Genomic DNA, 14,012 nt, shown 5'->3' with positions numbered 1-14,012 from the left:
ACCTCAGGTTAAAATATATAAAAATATTTATTGACAGTAGAAAATAACCTACTTAATAAACAATAAAATAACATAATAAATAGGACGGACAATACAGAGATTCACAACAATAAAATATTCAAATAAAAATAGTATATTATATAAAAACTATTGTATTATTTATAGTCTTTAACTATCACAGATAAATTATCATTATAATTACAGCTTTTCTAAATAAGTCTAAATCTACCAACTAGCAATGTTTGTTATTATCTAGCAGGCAAGCTTTAAAATGTAATAATGTATATTACTTTGTCAACCTTTCAATCAAAGTGCCAACTGATTAATATTAGTCCAAACCTTTTTGGAACTCCACAAAATTTCTTTTATTTGACCACAAAATCACCAGATAAATCTTAATCTATATAATATTTAGACTGTTTTACAATAAAATAAGTATAACTGAAAAATACTAATATACACTACTATCTACAATAACAAAAGAAAACACATAGAATATTTAATTATATTTTTATAATGCATTATACTTGCCTATAACAGAGACCTCTTTTGTGACTTATGATTCTAATATCAAGAAAGTTTGATTGGATTATCCAGTAATGGGAACAGATCAACAAGTTAATGCCATAGAATACGTTTTTATGAATATCTGAAAATTGATGATCAGCTTTGGAATTTTTTTTTTTTGTCAACCAAGGGTTGGTCACTGATATTCTCCAGTTTGTGATTTTATGGTAGCAGTCAATCCCATTTAATCATGGCTACTACGAGATTTCTACTAATAAATACATAAGTGATCTAAAAACCACCTAGTAATTCTATTGTTGTACTGAGGCTGTTAAATTATTGATAACATCCCAGTCTATAACACTATCACTATCAATAGATACACCATCAGCTTTTTTAGTTATTTCATCAATATCAACATTATAATCTTCATTCATCACATCTTCATAATAATCTGATATACCTTCTGATACTTGATATTCTGCTGACATCATTCCTCCCTGTAATAAAAACACATTAAACTTTAAAGTCATTATTGAAGGATAAACAGGTAGAAAATACACAAAAGTGATATATATTTTTCAGTAATGAATATTTTTAGCACAAATATTTCATATTAGTTACAAGAAGATTGGAAAGTAACGAGTTAATATTCAACAGAAGGCACTGGGAGAGGATTTAGGCAGTGTTCACTAATTTAAAGTTTATATTGTTAAAAAGGAAATTCGTAGTATCTCTAACATGTATTTAAAATAGCATTAAGATCATCACTTACATTATAAGATGAATCATCTTCATATAAGAGTTTCTTAACATCATCATCCACAGACCAGGAACTTAAAACAGAATGTAGTTCATCACCATCTAGGTCATGATAGGGGTCACTGTAAGGCCTTGACCTTGTCTGTTCCCGAAGTATTCTTGGTTTTAATGTCTTAGTCTTTTGCACTGGAAAAAAAAAATGGTGAAATGTTTGATCAAATCAAGGTTTAATATGTACTGTACTTAATTTTCAGCATTTCTGGGTTTCTCATAATGTCAAGTCAAGACACTATGTAGTTTTACAGACCGAAAATAAAAAACAGAATGACTGATTCAACTTTTACCCATATTCAATATCAACTTGATTTAATTACATAATGGCGATTGATAGAAGGTCAACAAAGGGTTGCTAAGCAAGATACGCCCACTTACCCAATAATTGTTCAGTATAATAAAATAGAATAAAAAGGGAAATGTTCAATGTGACATATCCAGTTCCATACAGTTTGATTGACACCTTGAATTGTGCAGATGAAACCTGTTCAGAAGCAATAGAGCGCCACAAAAGGTACAGAGGAACTTAAATAAAAATTTATTTGAATAAATAAAAAATATCGATGATATGAAACACTTACAGAATGACTTTCTCTTCATTGTTTCTGGTGCATTAGAATTGATGGTTTTCAATTTTTCAACATAAGTTTGTGGTTTGTGTATTGGTTTATGTGATCTCATAAATGTTTTTGGTGGTATACTTGTGGATTTCTTTACTGAAAAGATAAATAAAACATTTCAATATCACCCTACATGACCCTACATACAGACAGTTAGGTCAATGTAGCAATGATGCATGTAGCAAACCTGGTGAAATCAAGCTGGATCTTTATCAACAAATATGGCATAATTGTGTAGTCAATGTGAATGACATGGGAACTAAGTCAATATTAATAAATTTGTAAGTTTACCAGCAGTCTTTGGTGCCTCTTTGTTTAGTTTCTGTAATTGCTGAACATATGTTACAGGTTTATGAGCAGGTCCTGTTGGTTTAGGTCTCCTCATTACAGTACCTCTCTCTGACATGGAACCTAAATAAACAACATAATCTAACATGGGACCTAATTAAACAACATGATCTGACTAACATAGGACCTAAATAAACAACAAGATCTGACATAGGACCTAAATAAACAACATGATCTGACATGGGACCTAAATGAACAACATGATCTGACTGACATGGGGCTTAAATATAAACAACATGATCTGAACATTATCTGACATATGACCTAAATAAACAACATGATCTGACATAGGACCTAAATAAACAACATGATCTGACATGGGACCTAAATAATCAACATGATCTGACAAACCTAAATAAACAAAATGATCTGGGACCTAAATAAGCACTTGATCTGACATGGGACCTAAATGAACAACATGATCTGACATAGGACCTAAATGAACATGATCGGACTGACATGGAGCTTAAAAATAAACAACATGATCTGACATGGGACCTAGATAAACAACATGATCTGACATAAAACCTAAAAGGCATAATATGATCTCACATTGGACCTAAATAAGCGACATGATCTGGAACTTAATAAACAACATGAATCCCTTTAAAATGTGTAAAAAAATATAAAGCTTTTAACTTTCTCAGAGTAAATATAAAAACCAATATAAAAAACCGTACGTGGTGTTTGAGATGATCTAGGTACTATAGGTGTAGAGTATTTCATAGTAGGTTTCATCTCCTGTAAACGTTCTGTATATGTTTTAACACGTCTTATACCACTAATATCAGCCGATTTCACAGGACTTTTATTAGGTGCTGGAGTTGATGTATATCTTAGATACTCTTTATCTATATATCAAAAAATGTTATGGATGTTCTAATATCAAATTGTTTTTTAGTAGGTTGTTGCAGAATTAAAACCCAAACCCACGTTTATCAAGTAGAAATTGAAGAATAAATGAAAATTTTCTCAGGTATAATTTACAACCTTTTTAATAATAAAATTTTGCATCCTTCCCCTTTAAAATAACTCAAACTTTCTGATGAAATACTGCTCACTGTATTAATTGCAGAACAATTGGAAATATTCAAACAGAACCTTGAAGGGACAGGTGTGCCATTTTGGTGGGTTGATTTTTGTCTTGAATATATGCTAATAGTATTTAGAAGTACTAGAAAATGTACGAAATTGGCATAATTCCTTTAAAAATACTTCAAACTAGGAATTATACACACTATTTCTATATATATGTCTTTTCTATATATCACAGAGTGTCTTAAATTGACAAGTCGTCATTTTAAAATTCAAACGCTGATAATTCTGGACATACATGGATTTCAAGGCTAAAATTTCGACTGTGGGCTTTGAACACTATCACTGATTAGCTTAGCTAAGTCTCTAAACTAGACTAAAGTATGATTGGTCAAAAAAAAAATGGGGCACCTTTCCCTTTAAACATGCTGTGCCAAAGAATAGAATATCATATAGCATGAAGCATTTGATGTTTGGTATTTGACACTAAGTTTTGTCATAATTCATCACATATTAATGTGTGGGTGTAAAAAGTGAGATACAATTGAAATAAAAACCTTACCTGGACTTTTTTCACCAATTCTTGATAAAGTTCCATCTCTTGGAGTTAATGATGCTAGTCTATCAACATACGATTCATTAAATTTCTTATCTACCTCTTTACGTGTTACCTCAGGTCTCTGTAATCTGACAATATCTGTATAAGATTTAGGTTTATATTCATGGTGAGGTATATCAGGTGATTTTATTTCTTCTCGAGATTCCTGATCAGCCACATGTTTAGTGTAGGCCATTAACTCCTCACTCATACTAACAGACGGAATAAACTCGTTGTCTTCTATATCAAGTTCATCTATCTTATATCTATTTCCTATTTCATATAGACGTTCTTGTCTCCTTTGACGCCTCCTTTCTTCCTCTCTTTGTCTTTCATACAGAACTATTTTTTGAGAAGAAGATAGTGTTCCAGGCACTCGTCCATCTGTCCGCCATTTTGAATTAAGCGACATTGGTTTTGGCTTCATATTTTCCCACTCTTTAGCTTTAGTCTTGAATTGAGTGGTTTTTATAGTACTTGAGGTCTTTTTAGGAGATTTTTTGATAGTTTTTGTTGCAGTAAATTTGTACGAAGATGAAGGTATTCTATGAATTGGTCTGTAAGAAGACACCTGTCTTGATGTACGACTACTAAGTGGTTCTTCTTCTACTAACATATCACCAATTAATTTCTCAGCATCTAAAACTCTCTGTCTCATAAACTCTTCCTCTTGAATTTTACGTATTTCTTGTCTTTCTTTAACTTGATTCTCCAACTCTCTACCAGTTAGAGTGCTCTGAATTAAAACATATAAAGTAGGAACATATCGTTTTGAATAATTTTGGTTTTGAGGACAAATGTCAGGCAAAATTTTTCTATAGAAATCTTTTTTAAAGTCATCATTGGACCATATTTACCAATATTTAAATCAAATGAAAATGATTACAGATGTCTGTTATTCAATAATTGTCTTACATCAAATCCACCAGCAGGTTTATATGGACGTATTTCTCTTTCTCTCAATAAATCTAATTTCAATCTATACTCTTCTCGCTGTTTAACACGTCGATCTGCCATCCATTTACGTAGTATACGTTTTTTCTCTTGTTCATCAGTGGTAGAGTCTGTTTGATGTAACAGCTTTTCTAACTGATCAACACTAGTTCTACCCGCTACAACGTTTCTATAAGAAAGTATTATGAATATGAATAGTTCTTTAGGACAAAGTCAGGAAAAATAACAAGGATATAGTCTCAGGGTGTTCATTCAAATTTCTCTTTCAAATTCCATTAAAGGGATATAACTACAATTATGCATATTCGATCTTCAAGTTTACATATCAGCAGTTTTGTCAGTTTATTTTTGTTAATTTTATCTGTGGATGTTATTTCAATCAACTTTTCCCATCACAAAAAATAATTTTGATCCGAATTTGAAGCAAATTGAGGAAATTAATGAAGAAGATTTCATACCTTGTTCTTGCTCTTTGTTTCAATAAAGCAGCTTCTTCTTCAGTTAAACCAGCTTCATGTAAATCAACACCTCCCTCTAATAATACTTCTCCTATTATGTCACTAATATCACTTAAACCAGACATAAGTATATCACCTCTATAATACAATACAAGATTTCATGATCAATTGTTAGATAAATATGCCTCTTTCTAAAAATATATATTTTTTAGTGTAGGGGTTTTGAACCTGGAGGTAATTTTCAAATTTTTTAGGGTAATGAGACGCTTTGTAGTCTAGCATAAAATTTGTGGACAGTTATTATTAAAGTTGTCAAGTCAAGTCAATTCATCCCAGCGAGTGTTCAGTCATCTGATTGGTCCATCAGTAAATGGTATTTTGCATTTTTAACCAATTAGATTATTGCATTTATGAAAATCTTGATCTTAGTTAAGTTTTTGAGCAGCAGTCCACAGAAATGTACATCTACCATGGGCAATAAAAGCAAACCTGAAAATTCTTCTACCTTGCTCCTGATAGCTATTTTTTGAAAGATGTCAGTCAGTCGCAGTCAGGAAAACTAATTCAAAGTTGTTGATGAATTTTCATGTCTTGCATGTCAGATAATATCAATTCTTGCAGAAAATTGGTAAAAGATAACTAATTGTTTGACGTATGTGAAAGAGAATCTGTCATGTGAGAAAGAATATTTTGGACTCTGTAAAAAGAAAAATTGTTCTATCAAAATTTATTTTTTATCACGGAGGCTCAATTGAAATAAAGAATTTCCTTAAAAAGAAAATCAGTCTTACCCTCGTTGTGGAGTTTGTTTATATTGTGGTGATCTAGAATGATCAGGTGATTTACTAACTTTAGATCTAGTAGTCAGACGGGAACTAGCTGTTGGTGATTTTACTGAAGATTTAGGTGTTAGTCTTTCATCTGAACAAGGTTGTGAAAGCTGCAATATAATCATATTAAAAGTTGTGTTGTTTAACATCAAAGTTGTATTTCATGAGCAAGGGGTTGTCTTTAGCCCCAACCTACACGCTAGGACAAAGCTAGGGTTGTACTAATACCGAAAAAAAGGACCATTAAGGTTGATCTTGATTTTTTGGTGAATAAACACTGATATTATGAGCATAAATTGTACATCAGAACTGTAGTCTCAATCAGGTTTTACAATTGAGTCTAGATCCAGACATGAAGACACAGATATCCAGTCATTTTCGTCAATCTTGGATATGGACATTCAATAGAGTCTGGCCCTGGGTCATCATATGGAGTAGTTCTATTAATTGTTCTTTTGTATTTCAGGTCTTATAAATAATTGTTGGCAGTACTACAGCAACCCCACTTGATAATCCAGATGAGTTAAGTCTTCTGGCTTCGATTTCATTTAAATTCCAGACAGATAACAGTGAAATTGGTAAAGAACATCCATACCTGTAGAATATCTTCATCTTGATCCCCAATTATTTCTGGATCATTAGCTTCATTTAATATCTCTACAGTTTTTATAATCTTTAATATCAAAATATAATATATTCAAACAACTATGATCAATTACATAAGACAATTTAATCACCCTCAAAATAATTAAGATAAGATAATAAATTGATAACTTTCTTAATACAGAATGGACTGACTATAAAAGTACCTTTAAAAATAAGAAGATGAGTGGATCATAAATTCAAAATGGAGTTTTAGGAAATCTTTATGGCTAGTCATCAAATTTTGAACAATGTTAGCCCTTGAATTCCAAAAAAAAGTTTGCCAATAAAACTATAAATTTTACATACCTTCTTTGAACTTTCAAAATCTCTTTCAATATTGAGTGACATTTCATCAATGGCTGCTACTTGTTCATTTAACTGTTGAAGGCGTTTGATGATATTAGTTTTAGAATACCTCATACTTTCATGAGGCACATAACCTAAATACATACTGAAATAAACATAAATTATTATTAATCATATCGCACGGAGGGCTCATAAACCACAATATTTAGAAAGAAAAAAAAATATATATTTTACAAGGATAGCAATTTAGGTTTACAGAGGATCTTTTCTACCAGCTGGTTCTTGATTGAACCACTTGGCATCGATCTTTTTATGAAATATTCTTACAAATTTACAGCAAGTCGACTGGAATTATGATTGAAGATGACTTATGATCATCTAATTACTTTCATATACATGCTGACTGAGATTAAAACCCATGACATTAGCAAGCACATGATGTCATGTTTAACAGACGGTAAAGACGACCTGTGCTGTAGAACACCATATTCTAGGATTAATATACAAAAATATAGTCAAATCTACCTGTCATCTTGATGGTGTCTACTTTTACGATCTAATAATTTAGCTGTTAATTCATCATAACCATAACGTTTTTCAACTGGCAGTGGTTGAAATTTCTCTCTCAATCTCTCTTCTTCAGCTTCTAATAACAACAATTTTTTTGTAAATGCAGCTGTTTGATTTGCTATGAATACAGCCAATCATTATCCTAGACATCATATCAGTACCCAATAAGCCATGATGTTTACATACTTTCTCTCAATTGTCTGTATTCACACGTGTACAATCAAATTGCTGCATTCTGTGACACAAGAAAAGTGTTTAGTTATGTCAAGGTATTAGACAAAGTTAGTAATAACCCGACAATATGAAGAAGTGTATGTATATATTCAAACCTTTGATGAAATTGAATGTTTTCTGCTTACATAAATTGGGGACTTAAGGTGTGGGCACACAAGCAGTCTTGGTCGGAGAATTAAGATTACTAAGTATTTGTAAAAGAATATCTTACCTATATCTTGGTGTACTGTATCAGTAGATGGTCGAGGTTCTATTTGTTGTATTTGATCATGTTCTGGTATATCTTTAAACACAGCAGACGACCTAATATCAACTACATTTAAATATGAGCGACCTCGTTCTTCATTCTGTTTAAATACAAACCGAAGAAATATAAATAGTTTGTATTATCATAATGTTTTTTAAACACTAAAAACGAACACGTATAAAACAACACTCAGGGAATCAGGGACACTGATAGCATCAATTTGCAATAAGTAGTGGAATTGCAGGAACCTCAAGCATTTGATTGAAAATTGGAATAGTGCAAATTGATACTATCACTGTTCCTGATACACATAAAAAATTTAGAAAACCTCTTTAAAATCCCTTTAATAACATTTTTAACATCAACAAAGACTTTAAATTAGGACATCATAGATATGCTGGCTGTAGTTACAGATTGATCTGTTTGAAGATCCAAATAAAACTAAACAATTAAGCAACAAGATTAGTAATAATAGTGATTATGATATAGTACCTGAGATTCGTTATATCCTAGTTTAAGATATATATCTGGTGGTATAATATTATCACCTTGTCTTTTATTATATTCTAATACAGCTTCATGTATAGGATCACAACCTGTTAATATATACACCATAATATCAATACACAACTACCTCATAGCATAGAATAACAGATTCAATTAAAACCTCTCAGCATGAGGCAGGATTCTAGTTCCAGTCTTACATTTTCGAGACAGGTTTTATTTTCGAGGGACTGATTGAATAAATCATCTTTTAATATGATTACTATTAAACTACAGTTACAGATACAGATAATATTTTCCAACTGAATTTCATGGTTAAATCAAATCAGTTTCAAATATATCTGCAATATAAATCCTATCAAAAATGATTAACCACACGTTTAAGATAAGTCCTTCTGGAATATGAAACAAAGTCTGAAATTAATAAAAGAAAATGACAGTGAACAAGGAGTTACCTGTATCTTTAGTTATAGAAGTCCAGGCATCAGCTCTTCTAATATTCTCAATATCAAGATCAGGTTCAGCTATAGCATCTATCATTTCTTTAGTCATGGTACTAATATCAACCTAAAATATACATTTCCAAATAGTGATAGCGCAGCTTTAAAAAAATACATGACACAAACTAAATCTTCTGCTGTCTTTCACAAGGCTCAATGTGTGGGTATAAGTGTTGGGTCTTTCTTTAGGTTCACACATACATTTTTATGCACCTCTATTTTTTAATCAAGTTTTCATGTCATCTCCACCATAGAGATTAAAATATTCTCGTGATATATATATGTAAACTGCTGTTTCCTTGATGGAAAAACCTAGTCAATCATTCTAGTCTTTCAATTACCTTTGGCCTCTTCTTCTTCTGTCTTTCTTGCTGCATTCTCAAAGCTAACATGTACTGAAATCTAGTGTCTGTGTCAGCATTAGGCCCCAAAACTTCATCAATTCTCAAATTTCTGTCAAATTCACCTTAAAAAACAATACCAGATTTTCTAAAAACATCACCTACTCTTTTGTTCTGATAGTCAATGGATTGACAATATTACACCATAGTCACTTCTTGTTGTGATGTCATGAATTGACAATGACAATTTCTAAATCACATAATTTGGTGATGTCATGAATTGACAATGTCATTACATCAAGGCTAAATAATATAGCTATCTGTGATGTCATGAATGGACAATGACATTGCATCTGTCAATATCTGTATCAAAGTCTCATGATTTGGTGATGTCATGAATTGACAATGTCATTACATCAAGGCTAAATAATATAGCTATCTGTGATGTCATGAATGGACAATGACATTGCATCTGTCAATATCTGTATCAAAGTCTCATGATTTGGTGATGTCATGAATTGACAATGTCATTACATCAAGGCTAATTAATATAGTTATCTGTGATGTCATGAATGGACAATGACATTGCATCTGTCAATATCTGTATCAAAATCTCATGATCTGGTGATGTCATGAATTGACAAAAACATTACATCAGAGTCTATTAATGCAATTTAAGGCAATTAACAGTGATGTCATGAATTGACAATATCATTTCATCAAAACTAATTAATATAGTTAACTGTGATGTCATGAAATTACAATGACATCGCATTTCTTGATTTCATTCTCACGCGGTCATGATTTGGTGGTCAACTTGACAATGACATTACTTCACAGTCAATTAATATAGTTAACTGTAATGTCATGAATTCCACAGAGTTGTGATAATTTGTAAATAACCTCGATAGTTGTCTCTCCATGAAGTCAGTCTGTACTACCAGTACCACTGTCACTGAACAAGGGATATTATAATAAGGATGGATACCTTGTTTAAAAACATAACCATCATTCATTTCTTCTTCTTCTTCATTTTCAGATTCTTCTTCAATTTCGTCTTCCTATTATATAAGGCAACATGTCAATTTATAGCAAAAATCAGTAAATTTTGTGAGATAATTTTCAGCATTATTGTGGCTTTAAGCATGCACCCGGCATTAACTATACATTCTGTACTCTAGATGTTAATATTTCTTCATGATAAAATCTAAAATTTCAATAAAAACATGCTGTAGCCTGAATTTTGGCTAAGTCAAGGGCAATAAGTCAAAAACAGCTCATTGAAAACTCATGAAAATCGCACTCATCATTATATAAGAATCCAAAGTTCTGTTTGCGATTAGCAGCAATGTTGAATGGACAATGTTGATGTATAAAAAGTCTTACCTCACTTTCAGCATTTGTCTGCTTCTTTGTCAATTTAGACTTCTTTATAGACCTGCAATATTCAGATCTAATTAGTGAATGCATTGAACAAAATCAATAACTAGCACTTTGAGTTTTTCCTTACCCTCGAATAAATGAATCTGATTATTGAAAAAAAGAACGCTTACTTGATTTTATTTGTTTCTTGGATCTTTTTATTAACCTCTGTAATAATGGTTTGTTTCTTTATTTCATCTTGTCTTTTAATTTCTTCTTTCTCTTCTTCTATTTTCTCCATCAATTTATCATTTGCTGAAATTTCTTCGGGATTTATTAACTGTCCAAATCGCGATCCCTGTCCAACTTTAACAAATGGAGAATGGTTTTCTACTAAATGTAGCAATGGAATACCAAACCTGAGGTTTGAACCAGCTGGTACTGGTATGGTCTGATGTTGAGTAGTAGGTCTATTGGCTTGTGTAGGTTGAAATGCAGGTCTGTGAAATTTTGTGGCATTGGGTGGAAAAATGGTGGCTGAACTTGAAATATGTTTGAAATTACTCAAAGCAGGTTCCTGAAGTTTCAACAGTTTAATGGGTTCTTGTGACGTTGTAGATTTTGGATGGAATTCCAACCAGGCTTGTTGAGGTATTTGTGGTAAGAAAAATGGTTGCTGGTTTGTGTCTCTTTCTGCAGTTACTCTCATGAACTTTGGAATAATATTGACTTGATTGACAAGACTTTCTTTATAGCTGACGTATGCATTTCCAGGTTTGATATAATGAACACCATTTAAACCCAGCAAAGGTAATCCTAAATTTTCTTTCCCCTGCAAACCTTGATTACTTCCAGTTCTTGACTGATGTGTAGAAACATTCTGAAGATTTTTCAATTCCTTTAAGGCTCTGTTAACATAAATTCCATCATGGTGCTTCTCTTCAGATCTAGAGTAAGCTGGATCTTCCAGTTCTCTGATATTCATGCTATGATCAGAGTGTTCCGAATATTCCAATCTGTCTGAATGATGATGACCATGTTGATGGTGTCTGTGTGGTGAAGGTGAGTGATATCTGTGAGGTGATGATGAATGATGTCTGGAATCATGGTGTCTATGTGGTGATTCTCTATCATGTTGCTGTCTCCTCTCTCTATCATCATTATGAGATCTGCCACTAGGATCTTCTATAGCTCCCATCATAGCCATCAAACTTTTATGTTGTACCTTAAAACAAACATGCAGTTAAATGGTATGTCCTCTTGCATTGATATATGAGATCCGAAGAAATGAGTGGATTTAAAATGAGCCCCACTTTCCATGAATAAGCATCAGCCTACATCACTGACTGTCTTAATAAATGCAAGGTACTACTTAGATCTACTGAGGGATCAAATCAACCGACTTTCAGTAAGCAAGCAAGTGTAAAACTTACTAAGAACCATGACTCATTTAAAAAAAAACGCACTCACCTCCATAATTCTCCTCATTTCAGAGCGTACAACATTCTGTAACTGACTGGCAATAGATGAATTTAAACCAGAATCGAAGTGGGGACTTTCTTGATATGTATCCCGTCTGCTAACATGACCTCCATGACCTTTTCGATCAGGACTACGACTCTGAGATCTAGTAGCTCTAACTGAAAGTTGTGGGCTCCGTGATCTGGAATTGATAGCTGTATGTAGTTTTGTATTTCTGGGGCTTGTTGATCTTTCTAAAGATGATGTTAGAGATGATTTCAATATGGAAGATCTTTCTAAAGAACTGTTTCGAGATGGGTTTGTTGATGAACTGTGACTCGCTCTTGAATTTTTCTCCCTTCGTGAAATGCTTCTCTCAGTCATAGATTTTTTGGACCTCTCTAAAGATTTCTGCGATGAGTTCAAACTGCCACCAATTTTAGAATTGTAGTTGACCCAACGTCTATCTGGAGAGGTATCTTGATGACCCTCGGATCTACCAAAACTTCTATCAGGAGAGTTATTTTGACCACTGGATCTACCCATTCTTCTTTCAGGAGAGCTATCTTGACCAATGGATCTACCAGTTCTTCTTCTGTTAGGAGAGCTATCTTGACCAATGGATCTACCAGTTCTTCTTCTGTTAGGAGAGCTATCTTGTCCAATGGATCTACCAGTTCTTCTGTTGGGAGAGCTATTCTGGTCCCTGGATCTACCAGTACTTCTGTTGGGAGAGCTATTCTGGCCCCTGGATCTACAAGTACCTCTACCAGGAGAGCTACCTTGTCCCATGGATCTACCAGTACCTCTACTGGGAGAGTTGTCTTGATGACTCATGGATCTACCAGTACCTCTACCAGTACCAGTATTTCTGTTAGGAGAGCTATCAGGATAAACTCTGTGATTTAACAGTGATAGATCTTCTCTTGTTGGGTTGCCAGTGCTGAAATGAGAATATAAACAATATGAAGGAGAAAAAAAGCTTAGTTGAACAGAAAAAAATATTTTCTAAAAGTGGAAAACCTACAATATTTAGTAAAAGTTATTTCCAGCTGTTTGATACATAATCATATAGTACCTTTAAATGAAACTTTTCCTAATTGTTCACTGCTTAAGATTGCTCACTGCTTGATACTGCTCATAATCATGTGCCTTTCTGATGTTTATCCATCAAAGAAGAGAACAAACTAGCACTAAACAAATCTTTCACGAAATGTTACAAGAACATGCTCTCTACAAGACAGTTTAATGGTTGAGTAGTTTTAAATATAGGCTATATTAATCTTACCCTCTTATTATAGAAAGTGTGTTTTTTAATTCACCATCTAGTTCATCTGATTGTAGAGAACTGACACTTATAGAACTATCATTTTTCTCTCTGTAACACAAACAATAAATACAGTCAAATCAGCTTTTCAAAATATACATCAAAGATGTTTTATATCAGAAAATTATGAATAGGTGCCAATAAATACGTATTTTCTCACAGAATTGTGATCAGTGTAATATCAGTAGTAATGTAATGTGGATTAAAAAAATATAGTACACACCCATCTAAGAAATGTTGATAGGCATTTCTAATTCCCTCTTCTTCCAAGGTAGATAACTTAGCACCATCTTCTTGACTCTTTCTGATTGGCTGATTTGACTCTGTCTGCAGTGTTTCCTTTCCCTTT

The sequence above is a fragment of the Lottia gigantea genome (genome assembly GCF_000327385.1).
Source record: "Lottia gigantea unplaced genomic scaffold LOTGIsca_125, whole genome shotgun sequence".
NCBI classification, from domain to species: domain Eukaryota; kingdom Metazoa; phylum Mollusca; class Gastropoda; family Lottiidae; genus Lottia; species Lottia gigantea.
Note: the sequence above shows the minus strand (reverse complement) of the source record.